This window comes from Piliocolobus tephrosceles, chromosome 6 (genome assembly GCF_002776525.5).
Source record: "Piliocolobus tephrosceles isolate RC106 chromosome 6, ASM277652v3, whole genome shotgun sequence".
NCBI classification, from domain to species: Eukaryota; Metazoa; Chordata; class Mammalia; order Primates; family Cercopithecidae; genus Piliocolobus; species Piliocolobus tephrosceles.
The window spans coordinates 93,379,092-93,390,026 of NC_045439.1; the positions used below are offsets into that span (position 1 = coordinate 93,379,092).

Below are 10,935 nucleotides of genomic sequence, written 5' to 3' on the forward strand. Positions count from 1 at the left end.
AATTTATTTCTTAAAGCAAACTCAGAAATAAAAACATAATTAGAATTTCTTCAAGTCTTGTCACTCCTGGAAGTAGATCTTCTAGCTATTCTATGTCCATGGGAATTACAGCAAAGTTATGCAGATTTGCTCTAGAATTGTTCTGACTCCAGCACGATAAGACATCCATGTCAATAATTACAAACCCAGATGAATCCTTAGGGCCATAAGCAAAGATGAGTGACTATTTCAAAGAGCAGGAAGAAACTCTGTTAGGCTAATAAGGACTTCACTGAAAACTACCTGGAAGAGATGGCACTAAGCTGGACATTGCAGAAAACACAGACATTCAACAAAGAGCTTTGCATGCCCTTGGCACAGGCAAAGATCAGAAGGGGGAAGGCATGGAGTCCAGTCTGGCCAGAGCACAGGGCACGCAAAGAGAAATGAGGGATAAGGAAAGAGGGGTAACCCAGGGCCAAGCTGTGCAGGGGCTTTAATACTGGTCAGCAGTTGGCCTATTTCAGAGGAGGAAACAAGGACCTATTTAAGGTTTTTGACAAGGGATATAATCTTCAACAAACATATGCTCGTTGTGCATTTACTATGTGCCAGGCTGCGGAGTACAATCTGGAGCTATAGTGATGAGAAAACATAGTCCCTGCCCCTAGGGGCTCAAAGCCTGGTGGAAAAAACAGGAGGAAATGTTCATTGCTGGGTGCAGAGGAGAAGGAATTAATATGAGAATCTCAAAGGGGATGAGAGAAGACTTGGAGAAAGTACTCAATTAGTTAAATCCAGCTCTGGGAAGGGAGGTGTAAGTTATATATGTTAATTTCCACATAATCCAAATGTATTCATGTATGTAGCCATGTATTATTAACTTTTAGAAATAGAAACCTATCCAAAATAATCATGCATGTATGCATGTGCAGAATGATGAACATAATTGAAATGGTTTCCTGGAAGAGGTAATATTAAGGGCCATCAGTCACTGTCCTGAGCTATCACTGCTGACCCCAGGGACATGAGGCTCAGCAGAAATGGCTCCAAACCTCACATCCTGCATTGTGTTTTCTTGAAACAGTTCATGATGCAGCATCCCCACAGGGTTTGTTGTTTGGATAAGTAAGTCACCCAGACTAGCATGAGAAATCCAAACTGAGTGCACTGTTTCACCACACCCACCTTCTCCTCCCTCCTCACTCCCTCCCACTGCAACCCATGAAGGTTACAGTGGGTCAGGAGGTCAAAATGCTATAAGAAAAAAAAAATTCCAGAAAGAGGAAGGAAGGAAGGAAGGAGGGAAGGAAGGAAGGAAGGAAGGAAGGAAGGAAGGAAGGAAGGAAGGAAGGAAGGAAGGAAGGAAAGAAGGAAGGAAGGAAGGGAGGGAGGGAGGGAGGGAGGGAGGGAGGGAGGGAAGAAAGCAGGAGACCTAGGAAGCAAGTAGGTGGACCTAATCTCACCTGGGAGTGGAAGTGAAGATGGCCTTACTTCTTTGAGGAAGTAACAACTGAGCTGAAGGATATGCAAGGGTTAGACAGGGATGGCAGAGGGAGGAACAGTGTATACAAAGCAGAGGGGATGTTCCAAACAAACAGGACAATTTATGCAAAGGTTGCAGTTGAAGAGCAACATGAAGGGAAAGGAAACATACAAGCTTCATCAATAACACCTGGCCTAGAAATGTGCTGGACAGCAATGCAGACAGAGTGTTCCAGTGGACATCCCTAACAGTTACACACCTGTGCCCCCACTTGCCCTTGGGATGTCCCACCAAGCACAACAGCTAGCAGGATCCTGACCTCGGGTTACCAGTTTCACTGGAGAACTCCAGCCTAAGAGTGGACATTAAAGTCCAAGCTGGAAGGTGGGGTGGAAATTGGTACTGTCTCAGGGCCAGGAAAGCCAGGACAGTTGGCCATCCTAAAAAGGTTTACATAAGAGGCAGATTAAGAGTATTACCAAAGGTAACTAAACACAGAGAATAACACAACAGATACTTTCAAGATATTTACCTGCCTGGCCTCAGGTATCCATATATCAGTGCCATTTTCCCAATCATCTGCAAGAGCCCTCAACATGTCTCAGCTCCCCAAAGTCCAGAACCAAGAAACACACTCCAGTGTTAAAACTCCAAGCATGAGCAGACAAAGGTGTCCACTGAGAGACTCAAGCCCCATGGAGCCTTTACCCACCAGGAACCTCTTTGCAAACTGTGCCTACACTTTTAGGCTAGAATTGGCCAAACAAAAGGAAACATTTCCAAATAAGCCAATCAAAACATAATGCCTCAAATCCCTTGTGATAGGGAATAAATTCCATTACTGCTTCTACATCTGGTCCTTCAAAATTCAGCTTGGAGAGAATCAGCAAAATCTTTTTCTGTCTGGCATGGCCGTTCTCTGCTGGCCAGCAAATTAACTCACCTTTGTTTTGTAGCTGTCTTTGTTTTATGCTGTAATAAGAGAAAAAAAAAAGATGTTCCCATCCACTCCTCCACCTGCCATTACTCCCCATTCTTATAGCAAACCTGCAAGTCCAGTTTCTTGCATTTTCTCAAGATCACAAACACTAAGAAAATCTACTCCCTTCACTACGCCTGAGGAGGACAGACTACAACAGAACAGAAATCTGGCACTCATTTAAGAAAAACACACATTCAGTAGCAGACATGTTTAGTAGAAGGGGGTTGATGAATGCAGTCAAAATAAAGAATTAGAGATGATCAAAGGTGACATTGAGGGTTCCCCCACTACATGAGGCTGTATTTCACAGCTGATTGATCTTCTTTAGCAGAGCTCTGAGTATAAGACAGGGAAAGACACCAAGTTGTAGAGAACCCGATAGAAAGTTCCACTAGGCTAGTGGGCCAGGAAAATCATGCATAGAAGGTGAGGGATGACACTAGGAGAGGCCACATGGGTAGGAAACCTAGAGATGCTGAAAGGTGGCTGATCACCTGGGAGAAGTGGAGAGGTAAGAGAATTAGATGTGTCTTAGAGATCAAAAGGAATGCATGTAATAGGAGCATGCATAGGAGGATGTGTAGGAGAGGGGTCTGAGATTACAGAGAGACTGCAGGATTTAATATTTCTAAGGCAGAGTAGTGTGAAGAATGATAAGGTCCAGTTTGGACAGTTGGAATGGTGACTGAAATGAAAGGTCTATGAAGGTCACTGAAGCCAGAGAGATCCATAAATGACAGGGTTAGATTGAAGCTTGCAGAATGACAAATGTAATTGAAATGGTTTCTTGGAACAGGCAATTTTAAGGGCCATCAGTCACTGCCCTGAGCTATCACTGCCAACCCCAGGGACAGGAGGCTCAACAGAAATTGCTCCAAGTGTTAATTCTTGAACACTCCCAGGATCATGGCAGGACCTTGGAAGCAAGGAAGTCATGATTAGGTCATAAGGGCTTTGGTGAATGCTCTGATCAGTGGTTTAGACAGGTGACATGAGCTTCCAAAAAGGAGGAGCATTGAGATGAGAAAACAAGACTAGCTAGGAAGCAGCAGTAGGGACTCAAAGAAGGTCAACCCCTCCCCCACCTTAGCCGTGTACTGCTTGGGGTGTGAGGTATGAGCAGCCTCCACTGGTGAGGCTTGCAAGGGAGACAGTGAGCCTGGCCAAAGCCAGTTTTCAGTTGCAGCAGAAAGTTGGAAGTCAGGACATAGGGTCCTGTTGACCATGAGGGGATGATGGAAAGCATTGGGAAGGGAGAATCAATAAACAAAGGATAAAACAGGAGGAAGAATAGAAAAGCAAGGCATAAAGGGCTGCTGAAAAGAGAAGATGGAGAAGAGGAAAGCCTACTTGCTTTCTTTCATCCAGGGATTGTGAGTGACAGAACTGAGTTGCTCAAAACAACCTCGTCTCAAACCACTTGAAGACTTTGAGGATCTGTGAGTAGAGACTGATCTGATTTCAAAGAGAAAGGATGATCCGAGGGCAGGCAGTAAGGGCCCTATTAGAACAGAACCTGTCTCTCAGCGTTCTTAAGTGTAGTGAGGGACTTTTAAGGAAAGATCCATTTGGGTCTGTCTTGAACATCCCCACCCTATACCCACCACTTAACCCATAGGGTGAAAGTGATAAAAATCACACAGTACCCCAAATACAAGTCTAGGAAGATGACACTGAAAAAGGAAAATGTCTGCATCCTTCAAAAGCTGGATATTAAATCTCTACTCACACAGTTCTTTTATGCTTTTATGATTTGTGAAAAGCTCAATGATAATGAAATTCAGAGTTCCTGTGTGCCACAGTCAATCAGAACAGCATGTATAGTTACATGTGCAGTATTCACGCATTTGCTACACACGTGAACTGGGAACAGAGTACAAGTTATTCCAATTAATTTGTTCTTGTCTTCTCTTAACAGACCATGAGCTTGCTTTCTTGTTAGATCGCTAAATCTTGGAATATTTAAGCAGCATAACTACATTTGACCGAGATTACTCACTAACAAAGGAATGAACTATTCAAACTCAAATGGCTTGCTGCTTAAAAATATTATACACACAGGCCAGAAACAACACAGAAACTCTCCTATGTGGAGAACATATAAGTTGCTCATTTTGATCAGTGAAGAAGATGAAAATACCCAGTAGACCCATGGGCTATGTCCATTTTCTTTTACCAGAAGTTTCAGAAGTTGGTGTATACTTTCCAACTAAAAACGATTACATAAATAACTTGGAAACGCCAAGTGATATTTCTGAAGGCTGCCAACAGTTTAACCACATTGAAACTCCTGGCCAAGATATTCATGAAAAGTTCGGAAGAAGTTACTTTGAGAAAGATGTACTCACAGCAAAAACATTTCTTCTCTTTAGAAAGAATGCATAAATCAATGGTTAAACGAGGAAAAGGAAAATTATGTTTATCATAATAGTATAAGAAAAAAGGCATTTAAAAGAAGTTTAGAAATAAGACTACACAAAGACTTCATTATTAATATATTATTGTTATTACTAGTATTAAAAATTCATTCAAACATTTCTCTCATACTTTTCCTGCCCACAGATTAAATGTAAAAATGTCTTAACTGAGCTTAAGGGCAAAGAACGGGCACTTGGCTTTGCTACTGCCTGGCTCTGTGATCTTGGACAAGACACTGTTCCTCTCCAGGGCTCAGATTCCTCACCTGAAAAGCCAGAATCCTATACTGTCTTTCAACTCTGACATGCTATTAATATAATTCCAGATGCCACTAAGGCCGCACATCCAGCCCTCTGCCTCCCTGGGGAGGGAAACAGTAAAGAAAATACAATTTAGAGAGGCATTTTGAAACAAGGAATCATACAAATAGGCAGCCAATGACATCCCAGGAAGGAAAGAGAAGAGTCAACTATGACTTCACCTATGATGTCATTAAGGCCTTAGGACTTTACAAACATGGAATTGTACCAACACAGACTTTTACAAATATAGGCTGATTCATACCAGAATATAGGTGTGACTTTAAGAAAGTAACCGAAATTCTTAAAAAGGATGCCTGTTGAAGGTGGTGGTAGGAGGGAGGTTGGAGGCCATAGAAGAAGTTAGATTTTAAAGGTTAAAAATGAGTAGCAGAATGAGTAGCAGAAAGCATCAAGAGATAGTAAGAATTTGAAAACCAAGTGGTCACTGAAAGCATGGTAGATTAGAGTACAGGCAAAAGCATTTTTAAGTCTAGAAAAAAATCTCAAATCCTCTTAAATGTGGTCAGGAAGAGACACAGCAAATGCTAAATTAGTCAAGGGCAGAGGAGCAGGAAGTTTACAGGGGAGAAAGGATGGCCTGGTATAAACAGGTATAAAAGGACCTCTCCAACATGAGATCAAGGCGGTTCTCCTCTAAATGGCTTCAAATTTCCATTAGTGGGATTTTATCCCTGGTTAATTTTAGGAAAATCAGAACCCACTACTTGTCCCACATGCTTTGAATCCAAGCTATTAACCTTTTTTCCTGCCTTTTGGTGCCTAGTAGACTAAAAGTGGCAAGGTCAGAATTATTTTAATACCCAGTATTCATACTAACAGGTACACACATAAAGAATTCATAAAGCATAGGAAAGTGTGCATGAAGCCCTAATTTCTAAGTCACCTACTGGTCGTGCTTAATGTCCTTTATCCTATGGTGGCTGCCAGTGAGGAGGCCAATCCACCAAGTCTGGGAGGACTTACCTTCCACCCTCCCCCATGCCTAACAAATGCTAAAAATGAAGAGAAATAAAATAATATTTATGCAAAAGACAACTTTTCCTAACTCCTTAAAAAATAAATGCCCTTTAACTGAGAAACACTGTGCTTGCCACAGGCTTTTAAATCAGTGTCCATAATAAAGCTCCAAGTTTAAATCTTCAGTGAGTTGAAGCAAGGCAAGGATGGAAAACAACCACACCATCCCCCTTTCCCAGAAGGTGACCTAGGCAGAGAAAGACAGAGCAGATCTCCAAAAACTGCCTTACTCAACAATGAAAAGAACCATGTGCAGCTGACCAATATCCAGCTGTTTGCCTATGAACAGGTCCTCTGTGGGACAAAACTCAAAAACCACTATGAGGAATGACCAAAGAATCTACCCCAGAGACAGGCTGGCTGGTAACTCTGAAACCACAGCCTTCTTAGCCAGTCGTTCCAAACTAATACATTCTAGCTACTTCATGTACCTGATGCAACCAAGTGCTAGAACACCTTCATTCTAAGAATGTGCCCATCCAATAGAAAGTCAGTGCCATTATAATTTCAGTTAATGTTTCACTCAAGCTTCAAAAAAATTGTGGTTTCTATTAAAAAACTGGAAAGGGATAAATATGCTTATGAATGCTCTCAGCATAGCTAATTCCAAATTCCTGAAAGAGATGAGAATGAGCTGATAAGGCATCCGTTAATCTTAAGTCATTCTCTGGGGTCTACTAAGACCCCCAAAGCTCTATTAACTGTAAACAGTGGAATCAGGATTTTTAGGATAGGAGATAATTTTCTAGGTGGTTCTTCTGAGAGAAGCTCCTCGATATATCTCAGAGCAGGAGAGTCTCGGGTTTGGAGTGTAATGGTCTTAGTTTTTCAAATAATCACAGGTGTCATTTGCACATTCGGGGTCTCTGTTTTCTTGACTTGTAGAATGAGGCATTTGGGCCAAAGTCTCCACCAGCTGTAAAACTGTATAATTCTCTAAGTAATGGTTTACCGAATTGCTAGCAAGACTGCCTCAATAATCAGAATGATCCAATTAACACTCTGCAACGTGGAATATTCTATTTGTAGTTTCAAAAATAGACTATTTTAGAGTGGAAAGAGTTCAGATCATGAAATCCAGTCACTTAGTTTTTTAAAAGAAATAAAGAATCCAAAGTCCAAAACATTAAATAGTTCTGCTAAATTATAAGCTGATTGGTGGTAGAAGCAAGACCAGGCTGCCTGACTAGTCCTGTTTGCACTAAACCACATTGTTACTCAGTTGGCTTCAGACGGCTTTCTTCACTAGAAGCTGCCATGGCCCGCCGTATAATCCATAGTGTGGCTTTTATGCCTCCCATTAAATGTAGCCTACATCACAGCTGTGTGTTACTGGCCTCAAGGTTATTAGTTTTCCAGGCATCCAACCCAGGAGACATTTGAAGAATGACCTGAAGGTCTTCATGAAATGTGCCCAAGATAAAATAATTTTAAAAGTCCTGTGAGGTTCGTCCAAAACAGCAAATATCTACACACCATCCATTTGTGTACCTATAAAGAGTACTTTATAGGTAGGAAGATCCTAGTGAACCCACATCTGATCCAATAGCATTAGAAACTAGGCTGCAGCCTCAATTGCATAAGCACTTTGTCACTCTGGCTTCAGGCCACTGTGACAGCAGGATGGCACCCTTAGCATATATATATGGAGATTCCACAAGTAGGTACCCATGCCACCTGACACAGGTTCTGCCCTGGCAGCCACTCACACAGACCCTGTACATATTTCTGGCTATGGAATGCCGGTGGCTGCTGGCATATAACAAAGGCTACACTGGAAAATTGTCCCCACCACTTCCCCAGGTATGAAATCTTTGGAGCGACTGCTCTGAAAACCTTTTAGGGACAACCTGGGAATTTCTGTGCAAGAGCAATGCTGCATGCCACCCAGTATGCTGCAATTTGTTCCAACATGAGACATTTTGTTCCAAAGAGTACAACTGGCTGCTAGACATTAAACCCTATATTATGTTGGATCCAGCAACTGGGTTGAATCTCCCAGACATAATGATGTGTGAAAGAAGCCAGACACAAACGAGTATATGCCGTATGATTCCATTTATATAAAATCAAAAATAAAATTAAAAGCAGGCAAAACGAATCTAAAATACTGATAAAAGTCTGAATGGTGGTTACTTCTTGAATGTGGGATATTGATTGGAAAGAGGTTCAAGGAGCCTCATAGGGTGCTAGAAATGTTCATTTTCTTGATCTAAGTAGCAACTACACAGATGTAAAAATACTTAAAAATTCATCAAGCTCTGTACTTCAGATACGTGTGTGTTTTACTTACATATGTTATACCCCAATAAAAAATTAATTGAAAATATTGCATGGGATCTCCTAATGTAAAGGAAGAATAAACTTCTTCCTCTCCTTTAGCATAAGCATATCTGAGATTCTTTGAATTGAATGTTTGCAAATAACATTCTTAGTAATAACAATAGCTAAATTAAATGCTTACATGTATGTACCAGGCCCTGTGCAGGGAGACATATGAATTATCTGCTTCAAGTCCTTGCAACACCTACATAAGGTAGATATCATCCAAATCTCCATTTCACAGATGAGAAAATTAAGGGACAGGGAAGTAAAGTAACTTGTCCAAAGTAAAACAGCAAATCAAATGGCAGAACTGAAAAGTCAAATTCAAACCCAAAGCAGTCTGACTCCAGAGACTTTGTTCTTAATTGATCTTAATGTTTTATTATATGCTGCAGGATCAGGGGATTTTTTAAAAGTTTGATAGTATTTGATTGGTTTTATCCTTTCCCCAGTGCCTGAGAAGCATGTTCAGCATTAAGAAAAAAGAGAATTGGCCAGGTGCAGTGGCTCACACCTGTAATCCCAACACTTTGGGAGGCCAAGGAGAGCAGATTGCTTGAGCCCAGGAGTTTGAGGCCAACTTGGTCAACATGGAAAAACCTCATTTCTACAAAGTGTAGACAAAAAAAATTATCCAGGGGTTGTGGTGCATGCCTAATGCCTATAGTCCCAGCTACTGGGGTGGGGGTTGGGGCTGAGGCAGGAGGATCACATAACTGGGGGGGGAAGGTTGAGGCTGCAGTGAGCTGTGATCACGCCACTGCACTCCAGCCTGGGTGACAGAACAAGACCCAATCAAAGAAAGAAAGAAAGAAAAAAGAAAACAAAAGAAAAGAAAAGAAAGAAAAGGGAAAAAAAAGAAGAAAGAGAATCAGGATTTGGGAGGTGGATAAACAGTCTCTAGCTAATTAAATTCCTGAGATTCATTCAATAGATACAACTAGTTTAGTCCAAGCACCTATTTTCTGTGCCTTTAGTAGAGGAAAGTAGGTGCTATTATTGGCTTGTTATAGTCTCAAATTATTCCTTTCTCTTAAAAGAAATACACAGTGGGGGCAACACAGAGTGTTTTCATATGCTAGTCACTAGGGCTTTCTGGAACACCATGTCCTAGGATGAAATTTCCACAGCACGCCACACACTTTTCAGATCTGCTTTAGACTTTTTGAAAAGACTAAAGGGGCTTGTTTTCCCCTTTTCCCAGCTTTTATATTATTATTATTATTATTATATTAAATATAAAGTATCTGTGGAACCTGGAGAAGGCATTAACCACTCTTTAATTATAAAATGCATAGCTTGGTATTTTCCAGACACCTGCTTTTATCCTTTATGGCCCTCTCAATTAGTTCCTGTGAAGTTCTCATATGAAAACCTGTTGGATTACTGATTTCTGGATTAGAAGGGGCTATAAATTATAGACCCCTTCAAAATCCATCAGGGGAAAGAGGAAGGCAGAAAGTGACTTAATAATGATTTAGCCCTTATTAGCAACCAGGCCCAAATGTTTCAGCTCCGCAATGCAAATATAGAATTATTCCCCAGCCCACCCCTGCTCCCCACAATGACTAGCAATGCACTCACTCACTTTTAAAGGAACTTGAAAAAATGATTGAATGTTGGTATTTTCAGTAAGAAATTGGTCTCATCCCACTCCTGCCCCAATGAACAGTGTGGCTCCTGCCCACAAGGGTCTGGCATGTCACAGCCCTGTCCTTCACCCCAGTCCCAGCTCTGGAATTAACCATCAAGGGTAGGTCACTGAGCAGCAGCCTCAAGGATGGAGAGTGTGCAATGTCTCCCCCTGAGCTGGGAGATAGAAGACTGAGCAACAGACTCCTCTACCTGCCCTCTATGCTCTAATCTCCATCCTGCATCAGCCACTGATGCTCTGCAAGACTATAATCCTTCTCCCAGCCCACCCCCAGCACTCTGCCTAGCTCCAGCCAGCCCCAGATCTGGGTCCCACTCCCTCTGGTCACATCTTGGATCTACCCATGTTGGCAGACTGAATTTCTCAGAGCTGTTCCTTTTGAGTACTGTCTTTTGTACCCTGACTAGGTTTTACCTAAATCAAACCAGGCAGCACTGGCCTTTAGCTACACAGTTGAGGACAGCACAGCTGGCCTCAGTCACTGGGCCATCTCCCTCCACTCTATCATGTACCATGAGAAGGTGATCTTGCCCCAGCTCCTCACCTTCACTTGGGCCCTATAGGCCGAGGTCTGCCATATCCACCCAGGCCCCACATCATCTTAAAGTCCACCCTGGTTTACTCAACTGCCCCATAAATTCAGGCTTTACCGGGTTTGCATTAGGTAAAGTTGAAACTCTCTGTTTCACCAAGTTGTGAGTGATTTCAAAGATGGATAATCTTAAATGCTATTATGGCATCAAGGTGAATT

The 10,935-nt window shown here is 41.9% G+C and overlaps 1 protein-coding gene across 1 annotated transcript in view; it reads right to left on the reverse strand.

Annotated features, from left to right (window-relative positions):
• The window catches only part of ADAMTSL3 (ADAMTS like 3), a 408,397-nt gene that overhangs the window by 351,357 nt on the left and 46,105 nt on the right, over positions 1-10,935 (reverse strand). The window lies entirely within an intron of this gene.